Source organism: Panulirus ornatus, chromosome 5 (genome assembly GCF_036320965.1).
Source record: "Panulirus ornatus isolate Po-2019 chromosome 5, ASM3632096v1, whole genome shotgun sequence".
NCBI classification, from domain to species: domain Eukaryota; kingdom Metazoa; phylum Arthropoda; class Malacostraca; order Decapoda; family Palinuridae; genus Panulirus; species Panulirus ornatus.
This window is the reverse complement of record NC_092228.1, coordinates 29773416-29786479: the sequence shown is the minus strand read 5'-3', so window position 1 is coordinate 29786479 and position 13064 is coordinate 29773416. Positions and strand designations below refer to the sequence as shown.

The window sequence follows — 13064 nt, the reverse complement described above, 5'->3', positions numbered from 1 at the left end:
GGATGTAACCAAGATGAGAAAAGAGGAGAGATTGGTAGTATGTTTGAGGAGAAGAACCTGGATGTTTTGGCTCTGAGTGAAACGAAGCTCAAGGGTAAAGGGGAGGAATGGTTTGGGAATGTCTTGGGAATAAAGGCAAGGGTTGGTGAGAGGACAAGAGCAAAGGAAGGAGTAGCACTACTCCTGAAGCAGGAGCCGTGGGAGTATGTGTAAGAAAGTAAATTTCAGTTTGGTCTGGGTAAAACTGAAAGTGAATGGAGAGAGATGGGTGATTATTAGTGCCTATGCACCTGGTCATGAGAAGAAAGGTCATGAGAGGCAAGTGTTTTGGGAGCAACTGGGTGAGTGTGTTAGCAGCTTTGATGCACGAGACCGGGTTATAGTGATGGGTGATTTGAATGCGAACGTAAGTAATGTAGCAGTTGAGGGTATAATTAGTGTACATGGGGTGTTCAGTGATGGAAATGGTGAAAAGCTTTTGGATTTGTGTGTTGAAAAAGGACTGCTGATTGGGAATACGTGGTTTAGAAAGAGAAATACACATAAGTATACACATGTAAGTCGGAGAGATGGTCAAATGGCGTTATTGGATTACGTATTAGTTGATAGACATGTAAGAGAGAGACTTTTGGATGTTAATGTTCTGAAAGGGACAGCTGGAGGGATATCTGATCACTATCTTGTAGAGCCAAAGGTGAAGATTTGTAATGGTTTTCAAAAAAAGGGAGAATGTTGGGAAGAAGAGAGTGGTGAGAGTAAGTGAACTTGGAAAGGAGACTTGTGTGAGGAAATACCAGGAGAGACTGAGCGCAGAACGGCAAAAGGTGAGAGCAAATGACGTGAGGGGAGTGGGGGAGAAACTGGACGCATTTAGGGAAGCAGTGGTAGCTTGCACAAAAGATGCATGTGGCATGAGAAAGGTGGAAGGTGGGCAGATTAGAACGGGGACTGAATGGTGGGTTGAAGAAGTAATGCAAATGACTGGGAGATGTATAAAAGAAAGCGGCAGGAGGTCAAGAGAAAGGTGCAAGAAGTGAAAAAGAGGGCAAATGAGATATGGAGTGAGAAAGTATCATTCAATTTTAGGGAGAGTAAAAAGAAGCTTTGGAAGGAGGTAAATAAAGTGCGTAAGACAAGAGAACAAATGGGAACATCGGTGAAGGGGCAAATGGGGAGGAAATAACAAGTATCGATGAAGTGAGAAGGAGATGGAGTGAGTATTTTGAAAGTTTGTTGAATGTATTTGATGATAGAGTGGCAGATATAGAGTGTTTTGTTCGGGGTGGGGTGCGAAGTGAGAGGGTCAGGGGAAATGGTTTGTGAACAGAGAAGAGGTAATGAAAGCTTTGCGGAAGATGAAATCCGGCAAAGCGGCGACTTTGGATGGTATTGCAGTGGAATTTATCAAAAAGGGGGTGACTGTATTGTTGATTGGTTAGTAAGAATATTTAATGTATGTATAGCTCATGGTGAAGTGCCTCAGGATTGGCGGAATGCATGCAAAGTGCCATTGTACAAAGCAAAGGGAATAAAGGTGAGTGTTCAAATTACAGAAGTATAAGTTTGTTGAGTATTTCTTGGAGATTATATGGTAAGATATTGATGGAGAGGGTAAATTCATATACAGAGTATCAGATTGGGGAAGAGCAGTGTGGTTTCAGAAGTGGTAGAGGATGTGTGGATCAGGCGTTTACTTTGAAAAATGTATGCGCGAAATACTTAGAAAAAAGAATGGATTTGTATGTAGCATTTATGGATCTGGAGAAGGCATATGATAGGGTTGATAGATATGCTCTGTGGAAGGTATTAAGAATATGTGGTGTGGGAGGTAAGTTGCTAGAAGCAGTGAAAAGTTTCTACCAAGGATGTAGGGCATGTGTATGAGTAGGAAGAGAGGAAAGTGATTGGTTCCCAGTGAATGTCGGTTTGCGGCAGGGGTGTGTGATGTCTCCTTGGTTGTTTCATTTATTTATGGATGGGATGGTTAAGGAAGTAAATGCAAGTTTTGGAGATAGGGTCAAATAGGAAGTCTGTTGCGGATGAGGGGGTTTGGGAAGTGAGTCAGTTGTTGTTCGCTGATGATACAGCGTTGGCGGCTGATTCGGATGAGAAACTGCAGAAGTTGGTGAGAAACTGCAAAAAGTTGGTGACAGTTTGGTAAAGTGTGTGAAAGAAGTAAGTTGCTAGAAAGTTGAGAATATATAAGAATAAGAGCAAGGTTATTAGATACAGTTGGGTTGAGGCCCAAGTCAATTCGGAGGTAAGTTTGAATAGAGAAAAAAATGGAGGAAGTGAAGTGTTTTAGACATCTGGGAGTGGACTTAGCAGCGGATGGAACCATGGAAGCGTGAGTGAGTCACAGGGTGGGGGAGGGGACGAAGGTTCAGCAGAGAGTGAGTGAGGAAAGATTGACAAAGGGAATATATGTGTAAAAGGTGGAGGGAAGAAGCGGAGACCAAATTGGAGGTGGAAGGATGGAGTGAAAAAGATTTTGAGTGATCGGGCCCTGAACATGCACAAGGGTGAAAGGTGTGCAAGGAATGGAGTGCATTGGTACGATGTGGTATACCGGGGTCGACGTGCTGTCAATAGATCGAACCAGGGGATGTGAGGCGTCTGGGGTACACCATAAAAAGGTCTGTGGGGCCTGGATGTGGAGAGGGAGCTGGGAAACTGCAAACATCACAGAAAAAAGTTTTGTTACAGTAGAGAAGGTCTCTGTGATGGGGTCCCATCATCGTAAGACGTCCCCTCTCCCCCATCCCACCCATACAATACAAATGGAGAAATATCTATAGGTAATTACACACACACACACACACACACACACACACACACACACACACACACACACACACACACACACACACACACACACACACACACACACACACACACACACACACACACACACACACACACACACAGACTGACCTTGAGGAAGGCAGCATCGGTGCAGGTGTTGAGGGCAAGGGAGGTGACTGGTGTGGCTGGTGTTGGCAGGGCAGCCGTCGCTGGAGGCCACACACACTCCCCCCTCTCGTTCACAGTGCCCGACGCTCAGCTGCAGGGTAGTGTGTGCACCATGTTACCAACGAGACCAACCGATGAATGTCAGTGGCATGAGATAAAATCACTAAGTCACCTGCTGGACACGATGATACATATCGGCCAGTCTTAACATGAGTGTAAAGCTGAACAAGTGACTCTTGCTCGTCACAACTTGTTCAATGAATCATTGTCAGGTGTTGACCAACATCACCTACAACAACATATCCACAACCACAACCAGTTACAATAACTGATTTTTACATCAAAATGATACTTCTGTTGACTTAACTTGGGTTGTAGGATAATTACTTCACTGATAACGAAATCATTATGTACTTGTCTACAACATCATTAACGAAATAGATATTGGCAATATAGCTTTACTAGGGTTTGTTCCTGCCTTACAAACTTACTCTCTTTCTAATCTCGTGGTAATGAAAAGGTCGATCATGTTATCTATCCGAATTATCGTCAAGAATCTGATGAGATTAATGAAGGACGAGTGAGCCAGGTTAACACATGGCACGTACCTCAACATAACTGATCTCAAATTTGACTACACTCCAGTACTCAGGAAAGTGACTCATGAATCAGTACTGGGCCACAGTCAGGAGTCCAGTACTCAGGAAAGTGACTCATGAATCAGTATTGGGCCACAGTCAGGAGTCCAGTACTCAGGAAAGTGACTCATGAATCAGTACTGGGCCACAGTCAGGAGTCCAGTACTCAGGGAAGTGACTCATGAATCAGTACTGGGCCACAGTCAGGAGTCCAGTACTCAGGGAAGTGACTCATGAATCAGTACTGGGCCACAGTCAGGAGTCCAGTACTCAGGAAAGTGACTCATGAATCAGTATTGGGCCACAGTCAGGAGTCCAGTACTCAGGGAAGTGACTCATGAATCAGTCTTGGGCCACTATCAGAAGTCCAGTACTCAGGGAAGTGACTCATGAATCAGTATTGGGCCACTATCAGGAGTCCAGTACTCAGGGAAGTGACTCATGAATCAGTATTGGGCCACTATCAGGAGTCCAGTACTCAGGGAAGTGATTCATGAGTCAGTACTGAGCCACTCTCAGGAGTCCAGTACTCAGGGAAGTGACTCATGGGTCAGTACTGAGCCACTGTCAGGAGTCCCGTAGTCAAGGAATTGACTTTTGAGTCAGTACTGGGCCACTGCCAGGAGTCCAGTAGTCAAGGAAGTGACTCGTGAGGTAGTACTGGCCACTGTCAGGAGTCCAGTACTCAGGAAAGTGATTCATGAGTCAGTACTGAGCCACTCTCAGGAGTCCAGTACTCAGGGAAGTGACTCATGGGTCAGTACTGAGCCACTGTCAGGAGTCCCGTAGTCAAGGAAGTGACTTTTGAGTCAGTACTGGGCCACTGTCAGGAGTCCAGTAGTCAAGGAAGTGACTCATGAGGTAGTACTGACCACTGTCAGGAGTCCAGTACTCAGGAAAGTGACTCATGAGTCAGTACTGGGCCACTGTCAGGAGCCCAGTAGTCAGGGAAGTGACTCATTTGTCAGTACTTAGCCACTGTCAGGAGTCCAGTAGTCAATGAAGTGACTCATGGGTCAGTATTAGGCAACTGTCAGGAGTCCAGTGGTCAGGGGAATGACACATACGTCAGTGCTGGGCCTCTGTCAAGAGTCCAGAAGTCAAGGGAGTAACTCATGAGTCAATACTAGTCCACTGTCAGGATTGCAGTAGTCAGGAGAATAACTCATGGGTCAGAACTGAGCCACTGTCAGGAGTTCCGTAGTCAAGGAAATGATTCTTGAGTCAGTGCTGGGCCCCAGTCAGGAGTTCATTAGCCACTGAAGTGACTCGTGAGCCAGTACTGAACCACTGTCAGGAGCCCAGTAGTCAGGGAAGTGACTCATAGGTCAGTACTGAGCCACGGTCAGACGTGCAGTTGTCAGGGGAGTGACTCATGAGTCAGTACCGTGCCACTGTCAGGAGTCCAGTAGTCAGGGAAGTGACTCATGTATCAGTACTGGGCCACTGTCAGGAGTCCAGTAGTCAGGGGAGTGACTCATTGGTCAATAATGGGCGACTGTCAGGAGTCCAGTAGTCAGGGAAGTGACTCATCGGTCAGTACTGAGCCACTGTCAGGAGTCCAGTAGCCAGGGAAGTGACTCGTAAGTCACTATTGATCCACTGTCAGGAGTCCTAGTAGTCAGAGAAGTGACTCATGGGTCAGTATCAATCAACTGTCAGGGGTCCAGTACTTAGGGAACTGACTCATCTGTCAGTACTGGGCCACTGTCAGGAGTCCAGTAGTCAGAGGAGTGACTCATGGATCAGTACTGGGCCACTGTCAGGAGTCCAGTAGTCAGGGAAGTGACTCAGGGATCAGTGCTGGGCCACTGTCAGGAGTCCATTAGTTAGGGGAGTGACTCATGTATCAGTACCTGGCCACTATCAGGAGTCCAGTAGTCAGGGAATTGACTCATGGGTCAGTGTTGGGCCACTGTCAGGAGTCAAATAGTCAGGGAAGTGACTCATGCGTCAGCACTGGGCCCCAGTCAGGAGTCCAGTAGTCAGGGGAGTGACTTATGGTTCAGTACAGGGCCACTGTCAGGAGTCCAGTAGTCAGGGGAGTGACTCATGTGTCAGTACTGAGCCAGTGTCAGAGTTCCAGTAGTCAGGGAAGTGACTCATGGGTCAGTGCTGGGCCACTGTCAGGAGTTCAGTAGTCAGGGGAGTGACTCATGGGTCAGTACTGTGCCATTGTCAGGAGTCCAGTAGTCAGGGAAGTGACTCATGGGTCAGTGCTGGGCCACTGTCAGGAGTCCCGTAATCAGGAGAGTGACTAATGTGTCAGTTATGGGCCACTGTCAGAAGTCCAGTAGTCAGGAATGTGACTCATGGGTCAGTACCAAACCACTATCAGAAGTCCAGTAATCACGGAAGTGAATCATGAGTCAGTATTGGGCCACTGTCAGGAGTCCAGTAGTTAAGGAAGTGACTCATGGGTCAGTACTGGGCCACTTTCAGGAGTCCAGTAGTCAGGGAAGTGACTCCTAAGTCAATAATGGGCCGCTGTAAGGAGTCCAGTAGCCAGAGCAGTGACTCATGAGTCAGTAGTGAGCCACTGAAAGGAGTCCAGTAGTCAGGGAAGTGATTCATGGGTCAGTACTGAGCCAATGTGAGGATTCCAGTTGTCAGGGAAGTGATTCATGAGTCAGTACTGGGCCACTGTCAGGAGTCCAGTAATCACGTGAGTGATTCATGGGTCAGTACTGGGCCCCCGTCAGGAGTCCAGTAGTCAGGGAATGACTAATGGGTCAGAACTTGGCCACTGTCAGGAGTCCAGTAGTCAGGGGAGTGACTCTTGAGTCAGTACTGGGCCACTGTCTGGAGTCAAGTAGTCAGAGGAGTGACTCATGGGTCAGTACTGGGCTACTGTCAGGAGTTCAGTAGTCAGGAAAGCGACTCATGGGTCAGTACTGAGCCACTGTTAGGAGTCCAGTAGTTAGGGGATTGACTCATGAGTCAGTACTGAGCCACTTTCAGGAGTCCAGTAATTAGGTGAGTGACTTATGTGTTAGGATTGGGCCACTGTCAGGAGTCCAGTACTCAGGGAAGTTACTCAGGGGTCAGTACTGGGCCACTGTCAAAGGTCCAGTACTCAAGGAAGTGACTCATGGGTCAGTACTGGGCCACTGTCAAGAGTCCCAGTAGTGACGGGAGTGACTCATGGGTCAGTACTGGGCCACTGTCAGGATCCAGTTGTCAGGGAAGTGACTCATGGGTCAGTACTGGGAACCTGTCAGGAGCCCCGTTGTCGGAAGAGTGACTCACGTGCCAGTGCTGGGCCACTGTCAGGTGTCCGCTAGTCAGGAAAGTGACTATTGGATTAGTGCTACGTCACTGTCAGGAGTCCAGTAGTCAGGGAAGTAACTCATGGGTCAGTAATGAGACACCTTCAGGAGTCCAGTAGTCAGGGAAGTGACCCATGGGTCAGTACTGTGCAGCTTCTATGAGTCCAGTAGTCAGAGGAGTGACTCATGAGTCAGTATTGGGCCACTGTCAGGAGTCCAGTAGTTAGGGAAGTGACTCATAGGTCATTACTGGGCAACTGTCAGGAGTCCAGTAGTTAGGTTAGTGACTCAGGGGTCAGTACTGGGCCACTTTCAGGAGTCCAGTAGTCAGGGAAGTGACTCATGGTTCAGTACTGGGCCACTGAGTCCAGTAATAAGGTGAGTGACTTATGGGTCAGTACTGAGCCACTGTCAGGAGTCCAGTAGTCAGGGAAGTGACTTATGGGTCAGTACTGGGCCACATTCAGGAGTGCAGTATTCAGGGAAGTGACTCGTGAGTCAGTGCTGAGCCACTGTTAGGAGTTTCGTAGTCAAGGAAATTATTCTTGAGTCAGTGCTGGGCTCCTGTCAGGAGTTCATTAGCCACTGAAGTGACTCGTGAGCCAGTACTGAACCACTGTCAGGAGCCCAGTAGTCAGGGAAGTGACTCATAAGTCAGTACTGAGCCACGGTCAGAAGTGCAGTAGTCAGGGGAGTGACTCATGGATCAGTACTGGGCCACTGCCAGGAGTCCAGTAGCCAGAGAAGTGAATTATGAGTCAGTACTGGTCCACTGTCAGGAGTCCAGTAGTCAGGGTAGTGACTCATTGGTCAGTATCAGGCCACTGTCAGGAATCCAGTAATCAGGGAAGTGACACATGAGTAAGTTGGTCAGTACTGAGCCACTGTCAGGAATCCAGTATTCAGGAACGTGACTCATGAGTAAGTACTGGGCCACTGTCAGGAGTCCAGTGATCAGGGAAGTGACTCACGGGTCAGTACAGGGCGACTGTCAGAAGTCCAGTAGTCCGGGTAGTGACTCATGGGTCAGTATTAGGCCACTGTCAGGAGTCTAGTAATCAGGGAAGTGACACATGAGTAAGTAAGTAGTCGGGGAGGTGACTCTTGAGTCAGTACTGGGTCGCTGTCAGGACTCCAGTAGCCAGGGAAGTGACTCGTGAGTCAGTGCTGAGCCACTGTCGGAAGTCCAGTAGTCAAGTGACTCATGAGTCAATACTGATCTGCTGTCAGGAATCCAGAATTTCAGGGAAGTGACTCATGAGTCAGTACTGGGCCACTATCAGGAGTCCAGTGCTCAGGGAAGTGACTCATGGGTCAGTAATGGGCCACTGTCAAAGGTCCAGTTGTCAGGCTAATGACTCATGGGTCAGTACTAGGCCACTGCCAGGAGTCCAATAGTCAGGGAAAAGACTCATGAGTCAGTACTGGACCACACTCAGGAGTCCATAAGGCAAGGAAGTGACTTGTGGGTCAGTACTGTGCTACTGTCAGGAGTTTAGTAGTCAGGGAAGTGACTCATGGGTCAATAGTGAGCCACAGTCAGGATTCCAGTTATCAGAAAAGTGACTCAAGAGTTAGTACTGGGCCACTGTCAAGAGTCCGGTACTCAGGAAAGTGACTCACGGGACAGTACTGGGCCACTGTCAGGAATCCACTAGCCTGGGTAGTTTTTCAGGGGTCAGTAGTGGGCCACTGTCAGGAGTCTAGTAGTCAGGTGAGTGACTCTTCAGAAAGTTCTGAGCCACTGTCAGGATTCCAGTAGTCAGGAGAGTGATTCATGGGTAAGTAATGAGCCACTGTCAGGAGTCCCGTAGTCTCATGAGTCAGTTCTATGCCACTGTCAGGAGTCCAATAGTCAGGGAAATGACTCATGAGTCAGTATTGGGCTACTGTAAGGAGTCCAGTAGTCATGGGAGTGACTCAGGGGTCAGTACTGGGCCATTGTCAGGAGTCCAGTAGTCAGGTGAGTGACTCAAGGCTCAGTACTGGGCCACTGTCAGGAATCTAGCAGTCAGGTGAGTGACTCATGAGTCAGTACTGGGCCACTGTCAGGAGCCGAGTAGTCAGATTGACTCATGGGTTAAGAGTGGGCCACTGTCATGAGTCCAGTAGTAAGTTGAGTGACTCATGGGTCAGTACTAGGCCACTGTTAGGAGTCCAGTAGTCAGGAGAGTGACTCATGCGTCAATACTGGGCCATTGTCAGGAGTCCAGTAGTGAGGGGAGTGACTCATGAGTCAGTTCTGGGCCACTGTCAGGAATCCAGTTGTCAGGGAAGTGACTCATGAGTTAGTACTGGGCCACTGTCAGGAGTCCAGTAGTCAGGAAAGTGACTCATGGGTAAGTACTGAGCCACTGTCAGGAGTCCCGTAGTCAGGGGAGAGACTCACTGGGCCACTGACAGGAGTCGAGTAGTCAGGGAAGTGACTCATGAGTCAGTACTTGGCCACTGTCAGCAGTCCAGTAGTCAGGGAAGTGACTCATTTGTCAGTACTTAGCCACTGTCAGGTAGTCCAGTAGTCAAGGGAGGGACTCATGAGTCAGTAATGGGCTATTGTCGGGAGTCCAGTACTCAGGGAAGTGACTCATGGTTCAGTACTGGGACACTGTTAGGAGTCCAGTTATCAGAGGATTGACTCATGGGTCAGTACTGGGCCACTCTCAGAAATCCAGTATTTAGGGGAATGACTCATGTGTCAGTACTGGGCCATTGTCAGGAGTCCAGTACTCAGGGAAGTGACTCTGTGGTCAGTGCTGGGCCACTGTCAGAAGTCCAGTACTCAGGGAAGTGACTCATGGGACAGTACTGGGCTACTGTAAGGAGTCCCAGTAGTGAGAGGAGTGACTCATGGGTCAGTTCTGTGCCACTGTCAGGAGTCCAGTAGTCAGGGAAGTGACTCATGGGTCAGTACTTGGCCACTGTCAGGAGTCCCGTAGTCAGGAGAGTAACTCATAGGTCAGTACTCTCCCACTGTCAGGTGTCCAGTACTCAAGTAGTGACTTATGAGTCAGTGCTGGGCCAATGGCAGGAGTCCAGTAGTCAGGGAAGTAACTCATGTGTAAGTACTGGGCCACTTTCAGGAGTCCAGTAGTCAGGAAGTGAGTCATGGGTCAGTACTGGGCCACTGTCAGGAGTCCAGTAGCCAGAGAAGTGACTCGCGGGTCAGTAGTGAGCCACTGTCAGGAGTCCAGTAGTCAGGGACATGACTCATGGGTCATTGGTGGGCCACTGTCAGGAGTCCAGTAGTCAGGTGAGTTAATCATGGGTCAGTACTGGGCCACTGTTAGGAGTCAAGTAGTCAGGAGAGTGACTCACGCGTCAATACTGGGCCATTGTCAGGAGTCCAGTAATCAGGGGAGTGACTCATGGGTTAGTACTGGGGACCTGTCAGGAGTCCATTACTTGGGGGAGAGACTCATGAGTCAGTACTGGGCCACTGTCAGGAGTCGAGTAGTCAGGGGAGTGACTCATGAGTCAGTACTTGGCCACTGTCAGGGGTCCAGTATTCAGGGAAGTGACTCATTTGTCAGTACTTAGCCACTGTCAGGTAGTCCAGTAGTCAAGGAAGGACTCATGAGTCAGTAATGGGCCATTGTCGAGAGTCCAGTACTCAGGGAAATGACTCGTGGTTCAGTACTGGGCCACCGTTACGATTCCAGTTATCAGGGGATTAACTCATGGGTCAGTACTGGGCCACTCTCAGGAATCCAGTATTTAGGGGATTGACTCATGTGTCAGTACTGGGCCACTATCAGGAATCCAGTATTAGGGGATTCACTCATGTGTCAGTACTGGGCCACTGCCAGGAGTCCAGTACTCAGGGAAGTGACTCTGGGGTCAGTGCTGGACCACTGTTAGAGGTCCAGTACTCAGGGAAGTGACTCATGGGTCAGTATTGGTCTACTGTAAGGAGTCCTAGTAGTGAGGGGAGTGACTCATGGGTCAATTCTGTGCCACTGTCAGGAGTCTAGTAGTCAGGGAAATGACTCATGGGTCGGTACTGGGCTACTGTCAGGAGTCCAGTAGTTGGGGAGAGACTCATGAGTCAGTACTGGGCCACTGTCAGGAGTCGGATACTCAGGGAAGTGACTCATGAGTCAGTAATGGGCCACTTTCAGGGGTCCAGTAGTCAGGGAAGTGACTCATTTTTCAGTACTTAGCCACTGTCAGGTAGTCCAGTAGTCCAGGAAAGGACTCATGAGTCAGTAATGGGCCATTGTCGAGAGTCCAGTACTTAGGGAAACTACTCATGGTTCAGTACTGAGCCACTGTTACGAGTCCAGTTATCAGGGGATTGACTCATGGGTCAGCACTGGGCCACTCTCAGGAATCCAGTATTTAGGGGATTGACTCATGTGTCAGTACTGGACCACTCTCAGGAGTCCAGTACTCAGAGAAATGACTCTGGGGTCAGTGCTGGACCACTGTCAGAGGTCCAGTACTCAGAGAAGTGACTCATGGGTCAGTATTGGTCTATTGTAAGGAGTCCCAGTAGTGAGGGGAGTGACTCATGGTCAGTTCTGTGCCACTGTCAGGTGTCCAGTAGTCAGGGAAGTGACTCATGGGTCAGCTACTGTCGGGAGTCCCGTACTCAGGAGAGTGACTCATAGGTCAGTACTGACCCACAGGAGAGACTCATGAGTCAGTACTGGGCAACTGACAGGAGTCCTGTAATCAGGGAAGTAACTCATTTGTAAGTACTGGGCCACTTTCAGAAGTCCAGCAGTCAGGGAGATGAGTCATGGGTCAGTACTGGGCCGCTGTCAGAAGTCCAGTAGCCAGAAAAGTGACTCGCGAATTATTATTGAGCCACTGTCAGTAGTCCAGTAATCAGGGAAGTGACTCATGGGTCATTACTGGGCCACTGTCAGGAGTCCAGTAGTCAGGTGAGTGACTCATGGGTCAGTACTGGGCCACCGTTAGGAGTCCCTTAGTCTGGTAAGTGACTCGTGCGTCAGTACTAGGCCACTGTCATGAGTCCAGTAGTCAGGGGAGTGACTCATGAGTCAGTACTAGTCCACTGTCAGGAGTCCACTCATCAGGGGAGTGACTCATGGGTCAGTACTTGGCCACTGTTAGGAGTCCAGTTGTCAGAGAAGTGACTCATGGGTTAGTACTGAGCCACTGTCAAAAGTCCAGTAGCGGGGTGAGAGACTCATGAGTCAGTACTGGTCTACTGTCAGGAGTCCAGAAGTCAGGGGAGTGACTCATGAGTCAGTACTGGGTTGCTGTCAGGAGTCCAGTAGTCAGGAAAGTGACTCATGAGTCAGTATTGGGCCTCTCGTATAATTCCAGTAACCAGGGAAGTGACTCGTGAGTCAGTACTGAGCCACTCAGGAGTCCAGTAATCAGGGAAGTGACTTTCTTCAGTACTTAGCCACTGTCAGGAGTCCAATAGTCAAGGAAGTGACTCATGAGTCAGTAATGGGCCACTGTCGGGAGTCCAGTACTCAGGAAAGTGACTCATAGGTCAGTACTGGGCCACTGTCAGGAGGCCAGTTGTCAGGGGAGTGACTCATGGGTCAGTATTGGGCCACTCTCAGGAATCCGGTATTTAAGGGATTGACTCATGTGTCAGTACTGGGTCACTGAGAGGAATCCAGTACTCAGGGAAGCGCCTCTGGGGTCAGTGCTGGGCCATTGTAGGAAATCCAGTATTCAGGGAAGTGACACATGGGTCAGTAATGGGCTACTATTAGGTGTCCCAGTAGTGAGGGGAGTGACACATGGGTCAGTACTGAGCCACTGTCAGGGGTCCAGTAGTCAGGGAAGTGTCTCCTGAGTCAGTACTAGGCCACTGACAAGAGTCCAGTAGTCAGGGAAGTGATCCATGTGTCACTAATGGGCCACTTTCAGAAGTCCAGTAGTCAGGGAAGTGACTCTTGAGTCAGTACTGGGCCGCTGTCTGGAGTCCAGTAGCCAGAAAAGTGACTCGCGAGTAAGTATTGAGCCACTGTCAGTAGTCCGGTAGTCAGGGAAGTGACTCATGTGTCAGTACTGAGCCACTATCAGTCTTCCAGTACTCAGGAAAGTGACTCATGAGCCAGTACTGGGCCACTGGTAGGAGTCCAGTGCTCAGGGAAGTAACTCATGCGTCAGTACTTGGCCACTGTCAGGAGTCCAGTAGTCAGGAAGGTGATTCATGGGTCAGTACTGGTCCACTGTCAGGAGTCCAGTAGTTTCG

The 13064-nt window shown here is 49.2% G+C and overlaps 1 long non-coding RNA gene across 1 annotated transcript in view; it reads right to left on the bottom strand.

Annotated features, from left to right (window-relative positions):
- The window catches only part of LOC139746829 (uncharacterized), a 28234-nt gene that overhangs the window by 2444 nt on the left and 12726 nt on the right, over nucleotides 1–13064 (bottom strand). Inside the window, exon 2 of the long non-coding RNA XR_011712238.1 lies at nucleotides 2935–3064. This is a non-coding gene — a long non-coding RNA (uncharacterized lncRNA). The remainder of the gene's footprint in view (nucleotides 1–2934; nucleotides 3065–13064) is intronic.